This window comes from Bos taurus, chromosome 8, assembly GCF_002263795.3.
Source record: "Bos taurus isolate L1 Dominette 01449 registration number 42190680 breed Hereford chromosome 8, ARS-UCD2.0, whole genome shotgun sequence".
In the NCBI taxonomy this organism is placed as follows: domain Eukaryota; kingdom Metazoa; phylum Chordata; class Mammalia; order Artiodactyla; family Bovidae; genus Bos; species Bos taurus.
This window is the reverse complement of record NC_037335.1, coordinates 91,221,368-91,245,576: the sequence shown is the minus strand read 5'-3', so window position 1 is coordinate 91,245,576 and position 24,209 is coordinate 91,221,368. Positions and strand designations below refer to the sequence as shown.

The 24,209-nt window shown below is 45.7% G+C and overlaps 2 protein-coding genes across 4 annotated transcripts in view; both read left to right on the top strand.

Moving 5' to 3' along the window:
- The first annotated feature begins 13,648 nt into the window (after nucleotides 1–13,648).
- The window catches only part of ALDOB (aldolase, fructose-bisphosphate B), an 89,130-nt gene continuing 78,569 nt past the window's right edge, over nucleotides 13,649–24,209 (top strand). For both annotated transcript variants that reach the window (XM_024995697.2, XM_059889074.1), the window contains exon 1: nucleotides 13,649–13,842. The gene's annotated coding sequence lies outside the window, so the exon portion shown is untranslated. The remainder of the gene's footprint in view (nucleotides 13,843–24,209) is intronic.
- Nucleotides 13,649–24,209, top strand: part of PGAP4 (post-GPI attachment to proteins GalNAc transferase 4) — a 48,873-nt gene continuing 38,312 nt past the window's right edge. The window contains exon 1 of one of the 2 annotated variants that reach the window (XM_024996009.2): nucleotides 13,649–13,842. The gene's annotated coding sequence lies outside the window, so the exon portion shown is untranslated. 2 annotated transcript variants of the gene reach the window in all.

Genomic DNA, 24,209 nt, shown 5'->3' with positions numbered 1-24,209 from the left:
TACTCCTTTCCCGATTTGGAACCAGTTTGTTGTTCCAAGTCCAGTTCTAACTGTTGCTCCTTGACCTGCATACAGATTTCTCAGGAGGCAGGTCAGGTAGTCTGGTATTCCCATCGCTTTCAGAATTTTCCACAGTTTCTTGTGATCCACACTGTCAAAGGATTTGGCATAGTTATTAAAGCAGAAATAGATGGTTTTCTGGAACTCTCTTGCTTTTTTGATGATCCATCAGATGTTGGCGATTTGATCTCTGGCTCCTCTGTTTTTTCTAAATCCAGCTTGAACATCTGGAAGTTCATGGTTCAAGTACTGTTGAAGCCTGATTCTCCTGAATCTTGGAGAATTTTGAGCATTACTTTGCTAGCGTGTGAGATGAGTGCAATTGTGCAGTAGCTTGAGCATTCTTTGGCATTGCCTTTCTTTGGGATTGGAATGAAAACTGACCTTTTCCAGTCCTGTGGCCACTGCTGAGTTTTTTCACATTTGCTGGCATATTGAGTGCAGCACTTTCATAGCATCATCTTTTAGGATTTGAAAGAGCTCAACTGGAATTCCATCACCTCCACTAGCTTTGTTTGTAGTGATGCTTCCTAAGGCCCACTTGACCTCACATTACAGGATGTCTGGCTCTAGGTGAGTGATCGCACCATCATGGTTATCTGGGTCATGAAGATCTTTTTTGTATAGTTCTTCTGTGTATTCTTGCCACCTCTTCTTAATATCTTCTGCTTCTGTTAGGTCCATACCATTTCTGTCCTTTATCGAGCCCATCTTTGCATGAAATGTTCCTTTGGTATCTCTAATTTTCTTGACATTTGTCAATAAGTCGTGTCTGACTCTTGCAACCCCTGCTAGGCTCCTCTGTCCGTGGGATTATCTAGGCAAGAATACTGGATTGGGTTGCCATTTCCTTCTCCAGAAGAGATCTCTAGTGTTTCCCATTGTATTATTTTCCTCTATTTCTTTGCACTGATCACTGAGGAAGGCTTTCTTATCTCTCCTTGCTATTGTTTGGAACTCTGCATTCAAATGGGTATATCTTCCGTTTTCTCCTTTGCCTTGTGCTTCTCTTCTTTTCATAAGGCCTCCTCAGACAATCATTTTGCCTTTTTGCCTTTCTTTTTCTTGGGAATGGTCTTCAGTACTGCCTCCTGTACAATGTCATGAACCTCCGTCCATAGTTCTTCAGGCACTCTGTCTATCAGATCTAATCCCTTGAATCTATGTCACTTCCCCTATATAATCGTAAGGGATTTGATTTAGGTCATACCTGAATGGTCTAGTGGTTTTCCCTACTTTCTTCAATTTAAGTCTGAATTTGGCAATAAGGAGCTCATGATTTGAGCCACAGTTAGCTTCCGGTCTTGTTTTTGCTGACTGTATAGAGCTTCTCCATCTTTGTCTGCAAAGAATATAATCAATCTGATTTCGGTGTTGACCATCTATTGATGTCCGTGTGTAGAGTCTTCTCTTGTGTTGTTGGAAGAGGGCGTTTGCTATGACCAGTTTTACTTTAACATAAATAGATTAGAATGTCTACTTTTGGACTTAAGACAGGAGAGTATCTGCTTTTTGAGCTTTTTCTCTTTTATGAAATGGGAAGAATATCAAGATTAAGTGATAGGGATTACCATGACACCATTTCCATGATGAGGGTGATGAGCAACTGGGATGCTTCTGGATGTGGGCAAAGAAGGAAACCAAGCATGTTCAGGTAAGTTCTAGGCACTTCTTGGGACACAGTATACATTGTGTCTTTGATGAAAAGCTTATAGCATTTCGCTAAAGCAACAGTCTTAATAGCTTACAGGTCAAATTTTCCTATACTTATGAAAATAAAATGTTTCCATGTCTTGTGACAAATGCAACAACAAGACTTCCTTGTGCAATGAGACTGCCAATACTACTTCCTCAGAGTCCTAAAAAAATTTAAATGGTAGGGGTTTCTAACCATGTTATGGAAGTATGCAAGTCTATCCTTTGACATAGTCCTTTGGTCAGTGCCCACTGCGTGCGTGCTCAGTCATGTCTGACTCTTTGCCACCCCATGGACTGTAGACTACCAGGCTCCTCTGTCCTTGGGATTTTTCCAGGCATTTCCTCCTCCAGGGCATTTTCCCAACCCAGGGATCAAACCAACATATCCAGTGTCTTCTGCACTGGTAGGTGGATTCTTTACTACTGAGCCACCTGAGAAACCTGTCCTTTTCTAAGGCTTGCTTCAATTTCTCCTTGTACCTTATGTCTCAGTATATTTAATAGGGGGAGATGTTTTAGAAAAATTCAAGGACAATATCTCCTTTTTCCCTAAGGGCCAGATTAATCTTGAGATACTAAAGGTTTTTGATAATTCATCTACACAACATCTAGAATTTAGAATTGCTATTTAGTTGCTCAGTCACGTCTGCCTCTTTTGAGACCCCATTAAATATAGCTCTCTAGGCTTCTCTCCAGAGAAGGCAATGGCACCCAACTCCAGTACTCTTGCCTGGAAAATCCCATGGATGGAGGAGCCTCGTAGGCTGCAGTCCATGGGGTCTCTAGGAGTCGGACACGACTGAGCGACTTCACTTTCACTTTTCACTTGCATGCATTGGAGAAGGAAATGGCAACCCACTCCAGTGTTCTTGCCTGGAGAATCCCAGGGACAGGGGAGCCTGGTGGGCTGCCGTCTATGGGGTCGCACAGAGTCGGACACGACTGAAGCGACTTAGCAGCAGCCACAGGCTTCTCTCTACCGCATTTTGGCCTCTTGTTGACCATGATGGCTACTTCATTTCTTCGAATGGATTCTTGCCCATAGTAGTAGATAAAATGATCATCTGAGTTAAATTCACCCATTCCAGTCCATTTTAGTTGGCTGATTCCTAAAATTTTGACGTTCACTCTTGCCATTTCCTATTTGACCACTTCCAGTTTGCCTTGATTCATGGACATGACATTCCAGGTTCCTATGCAATATTGTTCTTACAGCATCAGACCTTGCTTCCATCACCAGTCACATCCACAACTGGGTGTTGTTTTTGCTTTGGCTCCGTCTCTTCATTCTTTCTGGAGTTATTTCTCCACTGATCTCTAGTAGCATACTGGGTACCTACCAACCTGGGGAGTTCATCTTTAAGTGTCCTATCTTTTTTGCCTTTTCATACTGTTCATGGGGTTCTCAAGGCAGGAATAACTGAAGTGGTTTGCCATTCCCTTCTCCAGTGGACCACATTTTTTCAGAACTCTCCACCATGACCTGTCCATCTTGGGTGGCCATACACAGCATGGCTCATAGTTTCACTGAGTTAGACAAGGCTGTGGTCCATGTGATCAGATTGGTTAGTTTTCTGTGATTGTGGTTTTCAGTCTGTCTGCCCTCTGATGAAGAAGGATAAGAGGCTTATGAAAGCTTCCTGATGGGATAGACTGACTTAGGGGGATACAGGGTCTTGTTCTGGTGGGTGGGGCCATGCTCAATAAATCTTTAATCAAATTTCTGTTGATTTCCTTAGAAGAAATGGAGTAGCCATCATAGTCAACTCAACAAAAGAGTCTGAAATACAGTACTTGGATGCAGTCTCAAAAAGGACAGAATGATCTCTGTTTGTTTCCAAGGCAAACCATTCAATATCATGATAATCCAAGTCTATGCCCTGACCAGTAATGCTGAAGAAGCTGAAGTTCAACAGTTTTATGAAGACCTACAAGGCCTTCTAGAATTAACACCATAAAACGATGTCATTTTCATTATAGGGGACTGGAATACAAAAGTAGGAAGTCAAGAAACACCTGGAATAACAGGCAAATTTGGCCTTGGAGTACAGAATGAAGCAGGGCAAAGGCTAATAGAGTTCTGCTAAGAGAATGCATTGGTCATAGCAAACACCCTCTTTCAACAACACAAGAGAAGACTCTACACATGGACATCAATAGATGGTCATACCAAAATCAGATTGATTATATTCTTTGCAGACAAAGATGAAGATGCTCTATACAGTCAGCAAAAACAAGACCGGAAGGTGTCTGTGGCTCAGATCATGAGCTCCTTATTGCCAAATTCAGACTTAAATTGAAGAAAGTAGGGGAAACCACTAGACTATTCAGGTGTGACCTAAATCAAATCCCTTATGATTATAGAGTGGAAGTGAGAAATAGATTTAAGGGACTATATCTGATAGACAGAGTGCCTGATGAACTGTGGATGGAGGTTCATGACATTGTACAGGAGACAGGGATTAAGACCATCCCCAAGAAAAAGAAATGCAAAAAAGCAAAATGGCTGTATGAGGAGGCCTTACAAATAGCTATGAAAAGAAGAGAAGTGAAAAGGGAAGGAGAAAAGGGAAGATATACCCAATTTGAATGCAAAGTTCCAAAGAATAGCAAGGAGAAATAAGAAAGCCTTCCTCAGTGATCAGTGCAAAGAAATAGAGGAAAAAAATAGAATGGGAAAGACTAGAGATCTCTTCAAGAAAGTTAGAGATACCAAGGGAACATTTTATGCAAAGTTTGGCTCAATAAAGGACAGAAATGGTATGGACCTAACAGAAACAAAAGATATTAAAAAGAACTGGGAAGAATTCACAGAACTATAAAAAAAGATCTTCATGACCCAGATAACTATGATGGTGTGTCACTCACCTAGAGTCAGATATCCTGGAATGTGAAGTCAAGTGGGTCGTAGGAAGTACCACTACAAACAAAACTAGTGGAGGTGATGGAATTCCAGTTGAGCTCTTTCAAATCCTGAAAGATGATGCTGTGAAAGTGCTGCACTCAATATGCCAGCAAATTTGGAAACTCAGCAGTAGCCACAGGACTGGAAAAGGTCAGTTTTCATTCCAACCCCTAAGAAAGGTAAAACCAAAGAATGCCCAAACTACTGCACAATTGCACTCATCTCACACGCTAGCAAAGTAATGCTCAAAATTCTTCAAGCCAAGCTTCAACAGTATGTGAACCATGAACTTCCAGATGTTCAAGCTGGTTTTAGAAAAGGCAGAGGAACCAGAGATCAAATTGCCAACATCTGTTGGATCATCAAAAAAGCAAGAGAATTCCAGAAAAACATCTTATTTCTGCTTTATTGACTATACCAAAGCCTTTGATTGTGTGGATCACAATAAAGTGTGGAAAATTCTTAAAGAAATGGGAATACCAGACCACCTGACCTGCCTCTTGAGAAACCTGTATGCAGGTCAGGAAGCAACATTAGAACTGGACATGGAACAACAGATTGGTTCCAAATAGGAAAAGGAGTACGTCAAGGCTGTATATTGTCACCCTGCTTATTTAACTTATATGCAGAGTTCAGTTCAGTCACTCAGTCATGTCTGACTCTTTGCGACCCCATGAATCACAGCACGCCAGGCCTCCCTGTCTATCAGCAACTCCCAGAGTCCACCCAAACCCATGTCCATCGAGTCGGTGATGCCATCCAACCATATGATCCTCTGTCATCCCCTTCTCCTCCTGCCCTCAATCTTTCCCAGATTCAGGGTCTTTTCTAGTGAGTCAGTTCTTCCCATCAGGTGGCCAAAGCGTTGGCATTTCAGCTTCAGCATCAGCCCTTCCAATGAATATTCAGGACTGATTTCCTTTAAGATAGACTGGTTGGATCTCCTTGCAGTCGAAGGGACTCTCAAGAGTCTTCTCCAACACCACAGTTCAAAAACATCAATTCTTCAGCTCTCAGCTTTCTTTAGAGCCCAACTCTCACATCCATACGTGACCACTAGAAAAACCTTGACTAGATGGAAAAACCTTGACTAGATGGACCTTTGTTGGCAAAGTAATGTCTCTGCTTTTTAATATGCTGTCTAGGTTGGTCATAACTTTCCATATGCAGAATACATCATGAGAAATGCTGGGTGGAGGAAGCACAAGCTGGAATCAAGATTGCCAGGAGAAATATCAATAACCTCAGATATGCAGATGACACCACCCTTATGCCAGAAAGTGAAGAACTAAAGAGCCTCTTGATGAAAGTGAAAGAGGAGAGTGAAAAAGTTGGCTTAAAGCTCAACATTCAGAAAACGAAGATCATGGCATCTAGTCCCATAACTTCATGGCAAATAGATGGGGTAACAGTGGAAACAGTGGCTGACTTTATTTTTCTGGGCTCCAAAATCACTGCAGATGGTGATTGCAGCAATGAAATTGAAAGACGCCTACTCCTTGGAAAGAAAGTTATGACCAACCTAGATAGCATATTCAAAAGCAGAGACATTACTTTGCCAACAAAGGTCCACCTAGTCAAGGCTATGGTTTTTCCAGTGGTCATGTACGAATGTGAGAGTTGGACTCCAAAGAAAGTTGAGCGCCAAAGAATTGATGCTATTGAACTGTGGTGTTGGGGAAGACTCTTGAGAGTCCCTTGGACTGCAAGGAGGTCCAACCAGTCCATCCTAAAGGAGATCAGTCCTGGGTGTTCATTGGAAGGACTGATATTGAAGCTGAAACTGTGGTACTTTGGCCACCTGATGTGAAGAGCTGACTCATTGGAAAAGACCTTGATGCTGGGAAAGATTGAGGGCAGAAGAAGGGGACAACAGAGGCTGAGATGGTTGGATGGCATCACCGACTCGATGGACATGGGTTTGGGTGGACTCCGGGAGTTGGTGGTGGACAGGGAGGCCTGGCGTGCTGCGGTTCATGGGATCGCAAGAGTCGGACACGACTGAGCAACTGAACTGAATTGATGAGACGGTAGTAGAAAGGAAGGCTAGGGGTCTCTAAATGGAGGAAATAGGCTGCAAGTGTTAGACATTTTTTATCTCTCTCTTAAGCGGCAGGAGGAAATAAACGACAAGTGCCGGGTTTTTTCCCTTCTCTATACAAAATTAAAAGGTTTCTCTGAAAATTCTATGTTGCCATGATGACACCTGGTTCCACCTGAACTTAACTTTTCTCAGACCTTGATCTAACCATTTGTTTTTCTTATGGAAATGCTTTTCTTAAGCTGTGTTAATGAACTATGTATTTACCCTAGACTCTCTTCAAGGTGGTTCCGCCTAAGACTCAGAATGATAAGGACTCAACAAACCAGTATGTCTTACTCGTACATTGTTCTCCTAATCTATGTTAATGAAACTATATATTTACTTGGAAACCTGCCTTTCTTCAAGATTCATGTCCATGTTTCTTCATGTTTTATGGCTGGGATGACTCACCCTGTGCCAGTGTTATCTCAAAATGCATGTTGTGGGTGAGGGGCATGGTGCTAGTCTGTGAGTTCTGAGACATTTCCTTTCTCTATTCAACAGCTTCCTGATAGGTATACAACTTACTCCTAAAGACTAGCAAAGGTGCACTCTTTCTGCCCCCTTCTGTTGTCTAAGTCAGAAGCTTTCTGTATCTCTTTTATACTTTAATAAAACTTTTTTACACAAAAGCTCTGAGCGATCAAGCCTCGTCACTGGCCCTGGATTGAATTCCTCTCTTCCAGAGGCCAAGAATCCCGGCATCTTTCATGGCTCAGCAACAACCTTTCGGTTGGGGATCCAGATGCAGCAAAACCAGGCCATCCCAGGGGAAAACCCTTAAGCAGTCTTCTGGTTTTAGAAGGAGTGAGGCTGCAAATGGCTTCTTTCTTTTCCTGGGATAGGCTTTTCTGACCTTCTGTGAGAATGAAGCCTATGTAGGTCACCCTAGTAGGTGTCATTTGAGCCTTTTGGCGGCGGGGCGGGAGGGCACACCTTACATCCATTATTGGCTAGGTGGTTGGGAGTGGTTACAGTATTTTTGTCAGAGGCCTCCTTAGCAGGGCTGGCATTGAGAATGTTTTCTACATGGTGGAGGAAGGTAGGGAAGAGACCAAGAAGGTCCTAAGGAGGAGGGTCAGGAACTGGTATTACCTCAGTGGAGGAGAGCCCACATCCCCTTTGAAGGACTTTGTTCTGATATAAGGCTTTTAAAAAACCGGACATAAGGAATTTTACCCTACTTCTTTTGTCTCTGGCATAACAAGTACAACTGTAAAACAGCATTGTAATTTAGCAACCCATTGACAGGCCAACTTTCCTCATCTCCCAGTCAATATTGGGGCCAGGCTGTATAACATAGGAAGATTAAATATTTGGGGGTGATGGGGTGATACCCAATATACCCTAATGGGCCATCCTTTGGCATGGTGGGTGTTTTGTTCCTTAGATATTCCATTTTGGATTTGTTTCCAACTACTGAGGGGGTAGTTGGAGAGACTTATTGGCAGGCAAATGCCAGAATATTTGACCCAAGATTTATAGTTCAGGAAACTTTGAACCAGGACCAAATTGTTAATGGGTCCCTCACAAGACCAAAATAGGAGGTGTACAAATGTCATGGACTCTGATATAACTAAGAGTCCTACTTGAATTTATAATGACCCATGTTTGAGAGAGTAAATCCCTCCTCAGACTATCCCACAGGAGATAAGAATGTCTCCAGGCCATGGCAGCTTAGCCACCTTAGTTCCTGACCACGTTGACCTGTTAGGAAGTGACATAGCTGTCTGGGGGTGGGGCGAGGGGGCAGTCTTTCCTCCTTTCAGCTGAAAAGGAGTTTTTGGACTTCTGAGTGAGAGCTAAAAGCAGGAGGGAGTCCCACAGGGGATGTACCAGATCTCTGGGGCAGCTGGCATTTTGTGCTGATGCCAGAAGAGCCCTGAAAGCTTGGGCAATAAAGAATCATCGAAGGTTCACCTCCCAAGCAGTTTTAGGAGGAGAGCTTGGGCAGTGGGTGTTTCCTGATCTTTCCAGAAGTTCAAAGGATGTCCCAATAGTGGGGCTTCTGGATTTGCAAGCAGCTTATAGGACACCCCAGCCTACCTCAGAGAAACTAGCACTGACCAGGAGAGGTCAAGTCACTGGTCGAGTATACCTACCTTAGGGCCCTTTCCCTTTTGGGCATCCCTGGGTGTCCTTTCCTAAATTCGGATTAAGCATCTTTCTGTTTTGTCAGGTGGTTGTCATTCTTGGCCTTTTCCTGGTCTCGCCTCTTGGCTCTTGGGCCTGGCCACTTCCCTTTACCAAACCAAAAGTGACTATGGGGAATGCTACTGTTGGCCCCAGGAGGTCAGCAAGGAGAGCAGAAAGCCCTCGTGCAGCCAACATTGCCTAGGACAGGGATCAAGGGGAGAGCACCGCTGGCAAGACTGCAGTGGCCTCCTCTCATCCACAGGCCCCCACTGTCCCTGTGTTACCACGCCAGACTTGGGTCTGCTCACCACACACAGTAAAGCCAATCTAGTGACACCAAGTTGTGGCGAAGGAAAATGCAGCATTTATTGTAGATACCATACGAAGAGTCCAGGGCAGCTAATAACTCAAATAAATCTGAACTCTCCAATGGGTTTCAGAAAGCGTTTTTAAAGGCAAGGTGATGGAGGGGAGTGACGAGGTATTTATTTGACCAGCTGACGTGCAGTTCTCTGGTTGATGGTGAAATAGCAGGGCAGTGTCTCAGGGGTTAACATTATCAATCCTCAGGCTTCAGCAGGTCTGGGGGCTATGTGCTTATGCTCATCTAGTAGCTAACTTCTGTTTGGTGGAAGTTTTAGCATCTGTAAAACAACTCAGGAAATGTGCATCAGATACTGTTATCTAGGTACTTCAGGGGTGAACTGAAGACTGCCAAACATAAAATTAGAAACTTACTATAGGATTTTAACAAAATGAGTATGAAACAACTTCAGATAATTGTGTAATCCTCTTTATTACCCGTTCCAGTATCCTTGCCTGGAGAATCCCAAGGACGGAGGAGCCTGGTGGGCTGCCGTCTATGGGGTCGCACAAAGTCAGACACGACTGAAGCAACTTAGCTGCTGCTGCTGCTTTATTATCTATATTGGAATAAGTTTAATGATACATAATTTTAAAATTACTCCAAAATAACAGCAACTTTAAAATTTTTGTTTAACTTTCTCATATAAAAGAGGTCTGGATGGTGGAGTCTGGACTTGGTTCAGGAGACAATAACTTCCTAAGTTGTTTTCTTGTGCCAGATTCACCTCTCAGCCGATGTGGTCTTATATAGACATCCTGACATTCCTAATGACGGACTAATCGAGAGCAGGATGCACATCTAATTCTCATCTTTTCTCATCTATGCTGTTGGAACTATGTCAGAACAATTCTTCAATAAATATGGGTTTTAAGAACAGAGGATGTACGGATGCTCTGGTGGATGGATGGAACTCCATATATGGAACTCAATATCTAGTTTCAACTATCCTAACAAACACAAGAAAAAACTTACCTTGGGGTGTGGCGGTGGGCCCAACAGTGCCAACAACATGGATGATAAAAGAATTTACTGAGCCTACAGCAAAAGAGACACTGATGTACAGAACAGTCTTACGGACTCTGTGGGAGAGGGAGAGGGTGGGAAGATCTGGGAGAATGGCATTGAAACATGTAAAATATCATGTATGAAATGAGATGCCAGTCCAGGTTCAATGCACGATACTGGATGCTTGGGGCTGGTGCACTGGGACGACCCAGAGGGATGGTATGGGGAGGGAGGAGGGAGGAGGGTTCAGGATGGGGAACACATGTATACCTGTGGTGGATTCATTTTGATATTTGGCAAAACTAATACAATTATGTAAAGTTTAAAAATAAAATAAAATTTAAAAAAAAAAAAAAAATTTACTGAGCCAGAAGTGAGGGTAGAAAACAAGATTTATTGAGTACCCTGCAAGGGAGTTGTGGGCAAGACCAAGCGGGGGTCTGCACCTGGGGAAAGAAACTGGGCTTCTTTCATGGTCCCCTCTGTTCACCCTTGGATTAATATTCTTCCCAACGGTGGTTAGGGCTTCCTGGAACTTCAACTGCTTGTAACTGCTGGGAATTTTCCACTGGGGGAGGGTGAGATGGTCTTATCTTGAAATGCCCTCCTCAGCCTAAGACTGTTTTATTGTTAAGCTCTACAGAAATCATATGACCACACATTGGCTTTACTGCTTTCCTCGTAACCGACCTTGTAGAGCAGGTGTTGGCAAACCAGATAACAGATTTTTTTACACTAGGTGGGTCACAAGATCTCTGTCTCTATTCACCTCTTCTGTTGTTATATGATAATAACCATAGAAAATATCTAAATGAATGATCATATGTCAGTAGCACTGGCATTTGAATTTCATGTGATTTTCACATGTCTTGAAATGGTCTCCTTTTAATTTGTAACCATTTAATATTGTAAAAACCATTCTTACCTTGTGGGCAGCACAAAAAAAACAGGCAGTGAATGGTAGTTTGCTAATGCCTGGCCTAGCAAGGCAAACGATTAAAATTAGGAGCTGAAAAAGGCAGTAAAACGTTGTGGTAGAAGCCCTAAGAAGAAGGTCAGGGTGGAATATAGCTGGCTTTCACTTTTTAACTCCATATTTTTCCTTTCTAGAGTCATTCCACTTTTCTTTCCTGTGCTCCACTTCTTCCGGGATGGCTTTCAACAGCACGCACATTTTTTCATGTGTCTTCAGAGTTCTCTCTTGCAGGACCATTTGTGTTTAAAAATGTTTCCAGAAGACTGAAAAACATTCAAGCCCCAAAGTAATTGCTTTCTAATGAAGGGCTTTAGTTCATTGGTTCATTGAGAGACAGCACTTGATTAATGCACGTAAATCTCTGTGTGCCTCCCAAATGAAATATAATGCTGGATTCTATTCCTTTCACAAAAGCCACATACTTATGTGTGTGTGACTTGGGGGCAGCCCAGAAGGCAGGAACAGATTTATATGAATGGGCTTCAATGGGTAGTGAAGGCCATCTGAGTGGGGCGAAGGGAAGGACATCCTGCAGTACTGTTTTGGAGACTGAGTGGACTTGAGACCTCATTGCTCTTTTAAGAAGTGCCTAGATTTATGACCATTTCATTCTTGATACATGAATGAAACAAAAGTTACAAAATTATGACAGATCACATCTTCAGTACCATTTAAATTAGCATTTATGATATACCCTATGAACACTTCCTGCCTTCACAGTAAACACTAAGTTGTATTCAGCTATCACCTAGTTATGTATACCATCTTTTATTAAACTTTTGTAGCCTATGGAGTAAATGATTTTCAAGAGGTGAAGCTCAGCAATGATCTCAATGCATGAAAGCCTCGAGGCTTTCATGGATGGGTAATTTGATTACAGCAAACCTTTCTCGGTTTTTGTTGTTAATGAAAAAATATTCTGGCTTTTAGAGTATTGCATTTGGTAAGTTACTTCTCAAATTTTCTTTCATCATTTGCAAATTGGGCTAGTTCAGTTCAGTTGCTCAGTCGTGTCCGACTCTTTGCGACTCCATGAACCACAGCACGCCAGGCCTCCCTGTCCATCACCAACTCCCGGAGTTCACCCAGACTCACGTCCATCAAGTCAGTGATGCCATCCAGCCATCTCATCCTCTGTCGTCCCCTTCTCCTCCTGCCCCCAATCCCTCCCAGCATCAGAGTCCTTTCCAAGGAGTCAACTCTTTGCATGAGGTGGCCAAAGTACTGGAGTTTCAGCTTTAGCATCATTCCTTCCAAAGAAATCCCAGGGCTGATCTCCTTTAGAATGGACTGGTTGGATCTCCTTGCAGTCCAAGGGACTCTCAAGCGTCTTCTCCAACACCACAGTTCAAAAGCATCAATTCTTCGGCGCTCAGCTTTCTTCACAGTCCAACTCTCACATCCATACATGACCACTGGAAAAACCACAGCCTTGACTAGATGGACCTTTGTTGGCAAAGTAATGTCTCTGCTTTTGAATATGCTATCTAGGTTGGTCATAACTTTCCTTCAAAGGAGTAAGCATCTTTTAATTTCATGGCTGCAGTTACCATCTGCAGTGATTTTGGAGCCCCCCAAAATAAAGTCTGACACCGTTTCCACTGTTTCCCCATCTATTTCCCATGAAGTGATGCGACCAGATGCCATGATCTTCGTTTTCTGAATGTTGAGCTTTAAGCCAACTTTTTCACTCTCCACTTTCACTTTCATCAAGAGGCTTTTGAGTTCCTCTTCACTTTCTGCCATAAGGGTGGTGTCATCTGCATATCTGAGGTCATTGATATTTCTCCCGGCAATCTTGATTCCAGTTTGTGCTTCTTCCAGCCCAGCGTTTCTCATGATGTACTCTGCATATAAGTTAAATAAACAGGGTGACAATATACAGCCTTGACGTACTCCTTTTCCTATTTGGAACCAGTCTGTTGTTCCATGTCCAGTTCTAACTGTTGCTTCCTGACCTGCATACCGGTTTCTCAAGAGGCAGGTCAGGTGGTCTGGTATTCCAGTCTCTTTCAGAATTTTCCACAGTTTATTGTGATCCACACAGTCAAAGCCTTTGGCATAGTCAATAAAACAGAAAATTGGGCTAATAGTCTCAAAGTACAGGAGTAAAGTGAAAGAGGAGTTTTCATAGAGCATCTTTGGCATAACGGGGGTACGGTGGGGATTAGGGGTGGAAGCGGTGTCCGCTATTATTTTTATTATTGGCAAAAACCAATCTCCCACAGAGAACACGTTTAATGGCCAGCTGGGACTGTGAACCGTGCAGATACTTAATCCCAGCATTTCAACCTCCTTTGCGCGGAGCCTGCTTTTCCCTTTCTGCCCATCAGTTGGCGCCTTTTGCCGTCCTTTTTTCCTCAAGCTGGCTTTCGGGGGCTGCGGTCGCTCCCCAGCTCGCAGGTCACATGGCCTGCCAGAGCGAGGGGACCGCGCCAGAGCTGCGCCGTGGGAGGTGAGGCTTCCGCGCGCGTCCAAATCCTGCGGCTGCCGCTCCTCCGAGGCCTCAAGGTCCAGCGATGGCTCCTCCGTGGTCATGAGCCAGACAGCCTAGGCGACTTCGGCAGTGGCCGTCAGCGTGCTCAGAGAACCGAGCTGACCGCTCTCACCCGGTAGGTTCCCGCTGCGAACGATCTGCTCTGCCCCTTTGGCATCATGACCAGAGCGCCCACCCGGGAGATGTCTCCAGAGCGAGGGAAAATGGATTAGGGTTGCTGCAGCCGGCACGCGGAGAGCAGTTGCAGGGGCTGGCGAGCCTGGGAAGGCCTGTGCCCCCGGCGGTGCGCTTTGGCGGGCTGCTTCAGTGCGGCCCCGCTCATGGGGCCGGCTGCTTCCTGCGGGAGGAATGTGGAGACCGCAGAAGGGCGTCCCCCGCACGGCCTGGGCCGGCATCCGCGCAGGGATGACTGCGTGTCGCAGCAAGGACGCCTCCCTACCCCTCGCCTGTTGCCTTGGCGCCGCTAGGCCGACGGAAAGGCGCGAGCCGGGCATGTACGAGTCCAGGTAAGATTCCGCTGCTTGCCTAGCCTGGCTGGGCCCAGCACCCTAAGGGTGGATCGCCTAATGGCCGCCCGCTCGCGGCTATATCTGCCCGCGCCTCGGGCCAGCCCAGAGCACGGACAAACGCCCTGCTGCGGCGTTGGGTTTCTGCAGGCGACCTCGCAGCCCCGAGACCGAGGAAGGTCAACGGGGCAGAGGAAGGCGTCCTTCCCAGCTCCGGGAAAGACAGGACGCCCGGTAGGCAACGCCGCGATTTAGACTGTTAGTATCCTCCTACGGGTAGGGAAACTGAGACCGGAGCGCCGCGGGGACTGCCCACGGTCGGTGGCAGGCGCTAAATCCGAGACTGGTCCTCCGCTGCCATTCTCTTTCCTTGAGGGATAGTTAGGACCACCCCGCCTCGCCTCGCCCTTTTCCTGGTCTCTGTGTACGGGCGTTGCCAGTTGCCGCACTGCGCCCGCAGTATCCAGGGTGAGAATTGGAGGGTGGGTGTAACCCCGCCAGCCCCTGCTAGTCTCTTGTTCTCCCTGGAGGTGAAGGGACACAAGGGCGGATCCAGTGATGATCTCACTATGCGGACCATTAGCAAAAACCTGCAGGCGTTTGTGTGCGCGCGTAGGCGTGCGCGCGTTTCCCCTAGAGAACTAAACCTTCTAAGGGGAATTTGGCTTTTAGGAATGCATTTCTAGAGTGCCCGGCACCAGATATTTTAGGTGAGAAGATAAGACCATGTTTGTTTAACGTTATTAAAATTCGAATTTTTTTAAAAGGATAAGCTTATTACAAAACATTCAAGAAACAGAAAAATGTAAAGAAGAAAATAACTTAAAACTTCATCTCCTAGATTGTTGTTTTCCTAGGTATCTTAAAAATTTCTCTGCATGCACACATTTAAACCAGTAAGGTGGGCAAAAAAAAATTATTTCAATTTGTATGTCTGATTATCCAGAGGTAATCAGCTTTTTCCTCTCTGTATTGGCCTTTTGCATTTGTGTGAGTGAACTATTAATTCTCTTACCTCTTTCAGTCAGAGTGTCTTTCTGTTCATGAGTTTTAAGTGCTTGTTGTATATTACACATTAAAGTACTGATAGTAATTCTGTCATCTGTGTTGCACAGTCTTTTGCCTAATTTTTTAAGTTTTATTTTTAATTAAAAGATAATTACAATATTGTGTTGGTTTCTGCCATACATCAACATGTTTTTTTGTTTGTTTGGGGGGTCAGCTTTTCATCTTTGGCCATTCAGTCCTATTCTTTTTCTTTTTGGTTCTGCTTGAGAGTCTTGCTGAGAAAGGCCTTTCCTAACTCGAGTTTGTATAAATATTCACCTATATTTTCTTCAGGTATTTTTAAGCTTTTGTTGAAAAATTTTAATGTGTCATTTATTCTAATTTAAGATGTAAAGTGGAGAGCTAATTACTTTTTGTAAATGGTAGCCAGTTGCTGCAAAGCTAAGTTCATTTTTTATGCCTGATTTGGACTGCTACAATTATGGTACATTAAATTATTATATATTTATGTCTGCAGATTTTTGCATGTGTCTATTGGTATATTTCCGGAGAAGGCAATGGCACCCCACTCGAGTACTCTTGCCTGGAAAATCCATAGACAGAGGAGCCTGGTAGGCTGCAGTCCATGGGGTCACAAAGAGTCGGACATGACTTCACTTTCACTTTTCTCTTTCATGCTTTGGAGAAGTAAATGGCAACCCACTCCAGTATTCTTGCCTGGAGAATCCCAGGGATGGCGGAGCCTGGTGGGCTGCCGTCTATGGGGTCACACAGAGTCGGACACGACTGAAGTGACTTAGCATAGCATTAGCATTGGTATATTTCGGTGCCAGGGCCATGTTATTTTAATTACTCGTTTTATAACAAATTTAATATCTTTGTTGTTACCCAGTATCATCCACCTGGCTTTTAAAAAAAATAAATAAATAAAAAAAATCAGTTTTATTAAGATATAGTTTGCATGAACGCTCCATCGCTCAGTTGTGTCCAGCTCTTTTCAACTCTATGGACTTGTCACGCGAGTGTATGTTCCTCGGTTCTTTGTCTCGTCACAACAAAGATTTGGAGCAACGGACATTAAAGCCCTCGGCACGTCACAGCTCTCAGGTCTTGGACAAACCGTGCTACAGTTCTTAGGCAAATCAGTGTTACAGCTCTATTTTATTTAGAAGATAGCAGGAGAGTGAGAGAGAGAGAGAGAGAAAAGAGCACACGCACGCGGGAGAGAGAGTCCGAGAGAAAGCGCTTTGGCTCCTCCTTTTATATGTTTTTTTCCTCCACCTGGGCCTGCCCTATGCAAATTGGGCTTAGCCAGGAGTGCTGTTTGTTCTGTTTGTTCTGCCTGAAGTCTTCACTCTGGTCCTCGGACCTTCCTTGTCTTTTAGCCACCGCCATTTTGGACTCCTTTTCCCTATTCTACCTACCTAACATTCCCCCCTCAAGAGATGGGAGGCCCAATTCTTTGGGAATAGGGGCGTTGAGGTCTTTCTGGCTACTTCCTACTGAACTGGGGTGGCGAGGGGTATTGGGCCTCCCCCTCTTGCTAGTCTCAAGCCTCAGAGTCCTTATAGTGGTGTCCGAGGGTGTGTGATATTTTCCGTGGTCAGCTGTAGTTTTATATCTTTGTTGAACTGGCACTGCATGTTGTAGCTGGTTGACCTGGGCAGAGACAAAACAGGTTAGACAATTGACAGTACATGGAATAATCATAAGCATCATCAATATAGCATAACAAGGACTAGTAGGGACATTGGTCAATTTTAAATTCACATTGCCAGGATAGCCCAAGTCCCTCCTTGTTCAGGGATCAGAAGATCTATCTCCTGTCTGTCTTGGAGTACAGTCTCTGTCAAGCGGTGTTGGCTCCTTAGAGTTATCCTGAGAAATCTTATCCCCAGAAACCAGGTTTTGGGGGTGTTCATTAGAATGGCACTCATTGGTAGTTCTGAATAGGTACCTGAGATCTCCCAGGGGCTCACAGGTGTATTGAGTGTCCTCTTCTGTTTTCTTCCATGGCTTGACTCGTGAGTAGTGAATCCAGGAGTCATGTCCTGGTACCTTGACTGCTGTGGGGGTAGAAAGTATTACAGGGTAGGGGCCCTTCCATGTGGGATGGAGTTGAGCCTTTGGGGACCCACCTTTCCAGACTTTAATTAGGACTTGAGTTCCTGGAGCATATAGTGGTGACTCTTTAGAGTGTTTTGGGTCCTGGTTCATACCCCACAAGCGTATATCCTGTTGGAATTGCCCAATGGCCATGGTATAAGACTGGAGGGTCTGAACCTCTGGATCTAGGAAGAGGTCATTGACATAAACAAAAGGTCTCCCATATAGCATCTCATAAGGACTAAGACCAACCTGTTCCTTAGGGGCAATGCGGGTGCAGAGGAGAGCTATTGGTAAAGCCTCCTTCCATCCCAGGGAGGTCTCCTGGGTTATCTTTTTTATCGCTGATTTTAAGAATTGATTGGCTCTTTCTACTTTTCCTGAAGATTGAGGCCTCCAGGCACAATGGAGATAATAAGTAATGCCCAATGTTTTCGAGACCCCTTCTGTGACCTTAGAAGTAAGTGATGTCCCATTGTCACTTTGTAATGACCTGGGCAGACCAAATCTTGGAATGATTTCATGGAGCAGTTTTTTTACCACCTCCTTAGCCTTCTCAGTCCGGGTGGGAAAGCCTTCAATCCATCCTGTGAATCTATCTATCATGACTAATAGGTATTTATACCCTTGAGAAATTGGCATCTGGGTGAAGTCCATCTGCCAGTCCTCTCCTGGATAGGCCCCACGTCGCTGGACGGGCTGGGCCAGCTGGGGTCTTCGAGCTCCTTGAGGGTTGTTTAATTGGCAAGTGGGACAAGAGGAGACCACCTGTCTTATAGTTGTTTGGAGGCCTGTTCCTCTGAAGGACCTTTCTAGTAATCTTTGGAGGGCCTTTTCTCCTAAATGAGTAGTGACATGTAAGGAGTTAACCAACTTCCATTGGAGGTTTCCAGGCAGAAAAAGGAGTCCCTCCTTTTGGAACCACCCCATATGATCTTCTTGAAAGCCCTCGCTCTTAGCTTTAAGAGTCTCACCTTCAGTATATGAAGGAGTTTCTGGCAAATTAGTCTGTGGAACTAAGGTGGCAATCCCTATTAGGTCATGGTTCTGTAATGCTGCTCTCCTAGCTGCCTGATCAGCTGCTTGGTTCCCTCGTGCCACTTCCATGTTTCCTTTTTGGTGTCCTTTACAGTGGGAGACTGAAACCTCAGTGGGCAGATGGACTGCAAGAGTTGAAGAATCTGATCACCATATTTGATTGGGGACCCTTGGGTGGTCAAGTGGCCCCTTTCTTTCCAAACAGCCGCAGGTGCATGTAGCACCAGAAAGGCATACTTGGAGTCAGTGTAAATGGCTATTCTTTTTCTTTTTCCCAGCTCTAAAGCTCGAGTCAGGGCTATGAGCTCAGCTAATTGGGCTGAAGTACCTGGTGGCAGAGGCTTAGCCTCTATGGTCTCAAAATTGGAGACCACTGCATACCCGGCTCTTCTTTTTCCATCCAAGACAAAGCTGCTTCCATCAGTGTACCAGATTTCCTCAGGATTGGTCAGAGGATCTTCTGACAATCCCTCTTGGGGTTTTGTCCAGTGGTCCAAGGTTTCTAGACAAGAGTGAAAGGGGAGAGAGCCCTCGGGGGTAGGGAGGAGGTGGGCTGGGTTAAGAACCTCACAAGGGGATATAGTGAGGCCTGGACTTTCCATCATCATTACTTGATATCTGAGGATTCTTTGATCAGACATCCATAAGTGGCCCCTCCCATTTAGGAGTTGTTTTACTTGGTGGCTGGTAAAAATAGTTAGCTTGCCCCCAAAGGAGAGTTTTAAAGCATCTTCTATCATGATTGCAATAGCTGCAAGATTTCGAAGGCAGGGCGGCCAACCTCGGGAAGTTGGATTGAGCCTCCTGGATAAGTAAGCTACAGGCTGGGGCTCAGATCCCAACCTTTGAGTTAACACTCCCAAGGCTATTCCCTCTCTTTCATATACATAAAGTTGGAATGCTTTTTCTGGGTCTCAAGGCAGGTGCCTGAATTAAGGCCTGTTTTAGTGTAGCCTCTGCCTCCTTTTGAGGAGTTCCCAACATCAGTGGGATTGAATCATCTCGTCCCTTTAAGCTTTCATATAAGGGCTGGGCAATTAGACCATAATTGGGTATCCAGATTCTACAATAACCAGTTAGCCCCAGGAAAGCTCGCAATTGTTTTTGAGTCTTGGGGGAGGGCAACTGCAGAATTCCTTGTACCCAATCAGAGGATAGCCTCCTGGACCCGTGTGTAATCTGAACTCCCAGGTAAGTGACCTTTGTCTCGACCATCTGTGCCTTAGCATGGGAGACTTTATATCCCCTTTCTGCCAAGAAGTTTAGAACCTGAATTGCATGTTGTTGGGCGCTTTTCTCATCTGGAGAGCAGATTAGTAGGTCATCTACGTATTTGCAATATTTTCCCATTAGGTCCCAGGTCCAGATCTAGGAGATCCCGGCTAAGGGCCTGTCCAAACAGGTGGGGGCTATCTCTGAAACCCTGAGGTAATACTGTCCAAGTCATCTGTTGGTGTTTTTCTCCTGGGGCCTCCCACTCAAAGGCAAAAAGGTATTGGGATTCTTTAGCCAGTGGTATGTTAAAAAAAATGCATCTTTGAGATCCAAGACAGTAAACCATTTGGCACTGGGTGGGATTTCTCCCAAGATTAAATAGGGATTGGGTACTGTGGGATGGAGGGGAACTACAGCTTCATTTATGATCCGGAGATCTTGAACCATTTGCCAGGTTCTGTCTTTTTTCTTTACTGAAAGGATTGGGGTGTTACATGGCGAACTGGTAGGGACCAGTAGCCCACAAGCAAGGAATTTATTTATTAAAGGCTGTAGTCCCTCCCGAGCCTTTCTTTTGAGAGGATATTGTTTCTGGTTAGGAAACCGAGTGGGATCTCGGAGGACAATGATGACCGGTTCAGCTTGGTGGGCTCGTCCAGGAATCCCCTAGTCCCACACCTGGGGGTTAATTTTGTCTTCCCATAGTTTTTGGTCCCTCTCTATTTAAGGTGTAATGGGTTCTTCAGTAGTAACCAGGAGCTGTAGAGCTCTAGCAGCTGAAAAACTTTCCATCACAAGGGTGGTCCCCAGTTTAGTGAGTATATCTCTTCCCAATAAGGGGGTAGGACACTCAGGGACCACCAGAAACTGGTGGGAAAATATTTGTCCATCCCAGCAACAAAGAAGTGCTCGGGTGAATCTTTTAGTAGTTGCTTTTCCTGTAGCACCCAAAATGGTACAGGTTTGGGAGGAGAAGGCTCCGGAGTAGGAGATCAAGACAGAGTAGGTAGCCCCTGTGTCAACCAAGAAATTCTCGGACCTACCTGCCACATCTAGTTGCACCCTTGGCTCCAGCCCTGTGATGGTTATCTGTGACAGGCGGGCTGGCTGGAGCGGGCCGCTTCAGTCCTCTTGAACCATCGTGAGGGTAGGCTTGGCGCTTGACCTTGAGGCTCTTGGGTCCCAAGGGCAGAGTGCCGCCCAATGTCCCAGTTGATGGCATTTGTGGCAAGCCGTTCTAGGAGACTTGTCACGATTTGGACACTCTTTGGCCCAATGCCCCACCTGTCTACAGATCGGGCATCTGTCTCGTGCCTTGTCCCTCAAGGACTCCGGGTGTGCCATAGGGCTTCTCTGGAGGGCGGCCAGCATCTGGGCATGCCTTGTCTCTTTCTTTCTCTCCTCCTCCTGGGCCTTGGCCTCCTTCTCCTGTTCCCTGTTATAAAAGGTATTGGTGGCTGTCTGGACCATCTCATCTAAAGAGGCAGCAGGGTCCTGCTGTTGTAGCTGCTGTAACTTAATTCTGATATCTGATGCACATTGGGACAAGAATTTGTTCTTTAAAATCACCCGTCTCTTGTAAGAGTCTAAGTCCAGGTTGGTAAACTTTTGGAGTGCCTCTTTTAGCCTCTCCAGAAAGGCAATGGGGTTCTCATTGGGCTCCTGAGTTATTGCTGAGACCTGGGCACAGTCCCACAAGTAATAGGCTTCTTTATGTTTCCATAGGTAGACTTCCTTAGAGGTGAGTCTTTCTGAAGCTTATCCTACCCAGAACGGTTGCAACCTGAGAGCCAGGCGTCCCTGGGTCAGGGTGCAGATCCCCGGGCAGGCTGAGGCATGACAGCCTCCTAGAGATCGAATCCCCGGGCAGGTCAAGGCGTGACGGCCTCCTGGGACCCCCGGGACTAGAGGATCCCCGAGCAGGTTGAGGCGTGACAACCTCTCGAAGACGGATCCCTAGGCAGGTCAAGGTGTGATGACCTCCTGGGACCCCCCGGACTGGAGTTTGGGCTTCCCCAAGATCTCCAGTGTGACCAATGCTGGGTAGAATTAAGAGATTTGTAACTCATTGCTAGTTTGCCCACCGTGGACAGGAATAGATATGATATAAGTTCATCTTACCCAGAACTGTTGCAACCTGAGAGCCAGGCATCCCCGGGTCAGGGTGCAGATCCCCAGGCAGACTGAGGTGTGACAGCCTCCTAGAGATCAAATCCCCGGGCAGGTCGAGGCGTGACGGCCTCCCGAGAATTGGGTCCCTGGGCAGGTCGAAGTGTGACGACCTCCTGGGACCCCTGGGACTAAAGGATCCCCGAACAGGTTGAGGCGTGACAACTTTTCGAAGACTGATCCCTAGGCAGGTCAAGGCGTGATGACCTCCTGGGACCCCCCGGACTGGACTTTGGGCGTCCCCAAGATCTCCAGTGTGACCAGTGCTGGGTAGAATTAGGGGGTTGGATATTATAGAGTATTTCCCTTCCAAGGCCAACTATTTTCTGGTTGTCTCTCTAGAGAAACCTTGTGGGCCTGGATGGGGCTCAGGAAAAGAGCATGAAACAGGAGGGAAGGGGGCAGAGCACAATCTTTGAAAGAATGACATAGCACAAGGGTATAATGTAAACCAATTAAAATCAATTGGGTCCAAGATGACAAGTCAAATTCAAGTAAACCTTAATCCCCAATCTATAAGCCAACAGACACACCCAGCGGTGGCAAGACATCTCCAAGGCACAAGGTCAGAAGAGGGAGAAGTGGGTGGTTCCCCAAAGGCTGGGATGATCCTCTCACTCATTAGCATATGAATTCCATCCCCTCACAAAACCTAGCCAGGCCTAATTCCATGGCCGCAGCCCTTGCCCTCGGCAATGGTTCACATCCTGAAGAGTGGCTTCTCTCTGGATCCTAACAAATCTACCTCTTATCGCTTTGTCTCTCAATGAATTTTTGCAATGAGACATCAGAGCCTGAGTTTCACTAGTTTTGGCCGGGCTTGAGTCCCGGGAGAGAGCTGAAGGACAGGAGGAAAAAGCAGTGGGAAAAACATGCCAAGGAATCCCCTTCATAGCCCGCTGGAAAATTTGCTAAATATCTGACCGGTGCTCACAGTTTCATTGGTCTAATCTTTGGCACAGAGAAGAGAAAGGACAGAAGAACCCCCACCAGCTTGGGTAACAGCTACTGGGGCTCAGCAGATAGCGCCTTTGGGACATGCTGAGGAGTAGGCTCTCCAGAGTCCCTCAATTGTGCCCCTGCTGCCCGCCTGTTCGTGGGAGGTTCGAGGAAACAAGAAATGAGAGATTGTAAAGGTCCCTCCGGCCATAGGAGCGAGGACCTCTTACCTTAACCGGAGGTCTTCTGGAATCTGAGACTGGGCCGTGTGAGCTTTCTGCTGAGTTTGTTTTTCGCTGTCCTGGTTTCCAGCACGATGGGGCTTCCCCTGCACTGGGTTTCTTCGCCTTCCGCTTCTAGCACGGGAGCTTCGCTGAGCTGGGCTCCTGTTGTGCTTGGCCTCTTCCACGTAGAGGTTGTGTCAGCCAGGTTAAATCCGAGTCACGGCACCATAGATGTCCTCGTCACAACAAAGATTTGGAGCAACGGACATTAAAGCCCTCGGCGCGTCACAGCTCTCAGGTCTTGGACAAACCGTGCTACAGTTCTTAGGCAAATCAGTGTTACAGCTCTATTTTATTTAGAAGATAGCAGGAGAGTGAGAGAGAGAAAGAGAGAGAGAGAAAAGAGCGCACGCGCGCGGGAGAGAGAGTCCGAGAGAGAGCGCTTTGGCTCCTCCTTTTACATGTTTTTTCCTCCACCTGGGCCTGCCCTATGCAAATTGGGCTTAGCCAGGAGTGCTGTTTGTTCTGTTTGTTCTGCCTGAAGTCTTCACTCTGGTCCTCGGACCTTCCTTGTCTTTTAGCCACCGCCATTTTGGACTCCTTTTCCCTACCTACCTAACAGACTGTAGCCCGCCAGGCTCTTCTGTTCATGGAATTTCCCAAGCAAGAATACTGGAGTGGGTTGCCATTTCCTCCTCCAGGGCATCTTCCCTACCCAGGCATCAAATTCAAGTCTCCTGCATTTCCTGCATTGTCAGGAGAGTTCTTTACCACCAAGCCACATGGGAACCCCCACACTTTGGTCAAATTATCCATCCTGTCTCTGCTCCACCAAAAGGAACAAATCATCTTTGGATTCCTATAGGATCTTTGATAATTAGGGTCCTGAGAGTAAGTCCCCTGAGTGGCACATTCACTACCCCAGTGCCTGGTACAAGACTCAGTATTGGTTGAATTAAACTTTTAACTATGATCATAGAAGTAATGCATGTGCTTTCAGAAGGGTAGAAAGCAAGAGTGGAACCCTCCATCCCTCATACTTTCATCTCTCCTTCACTAAATTATACTCCACATTAAAAATAAAATGATCATACCATGTACCCTTTTCTACAATTTGCACTGACATAGTTTACATTTTTCAATTAGAGACTTTCAAACTGCTTTGTTCAATACAATGAATTACCATAAACTGGGCGGCTTAAGCAGAACATGCATGTCCCACAGTTCTGGAGTCTGAAGTCAGAGATTAGGGTGGGTGCCAGAGTAGTTGGGTTCTG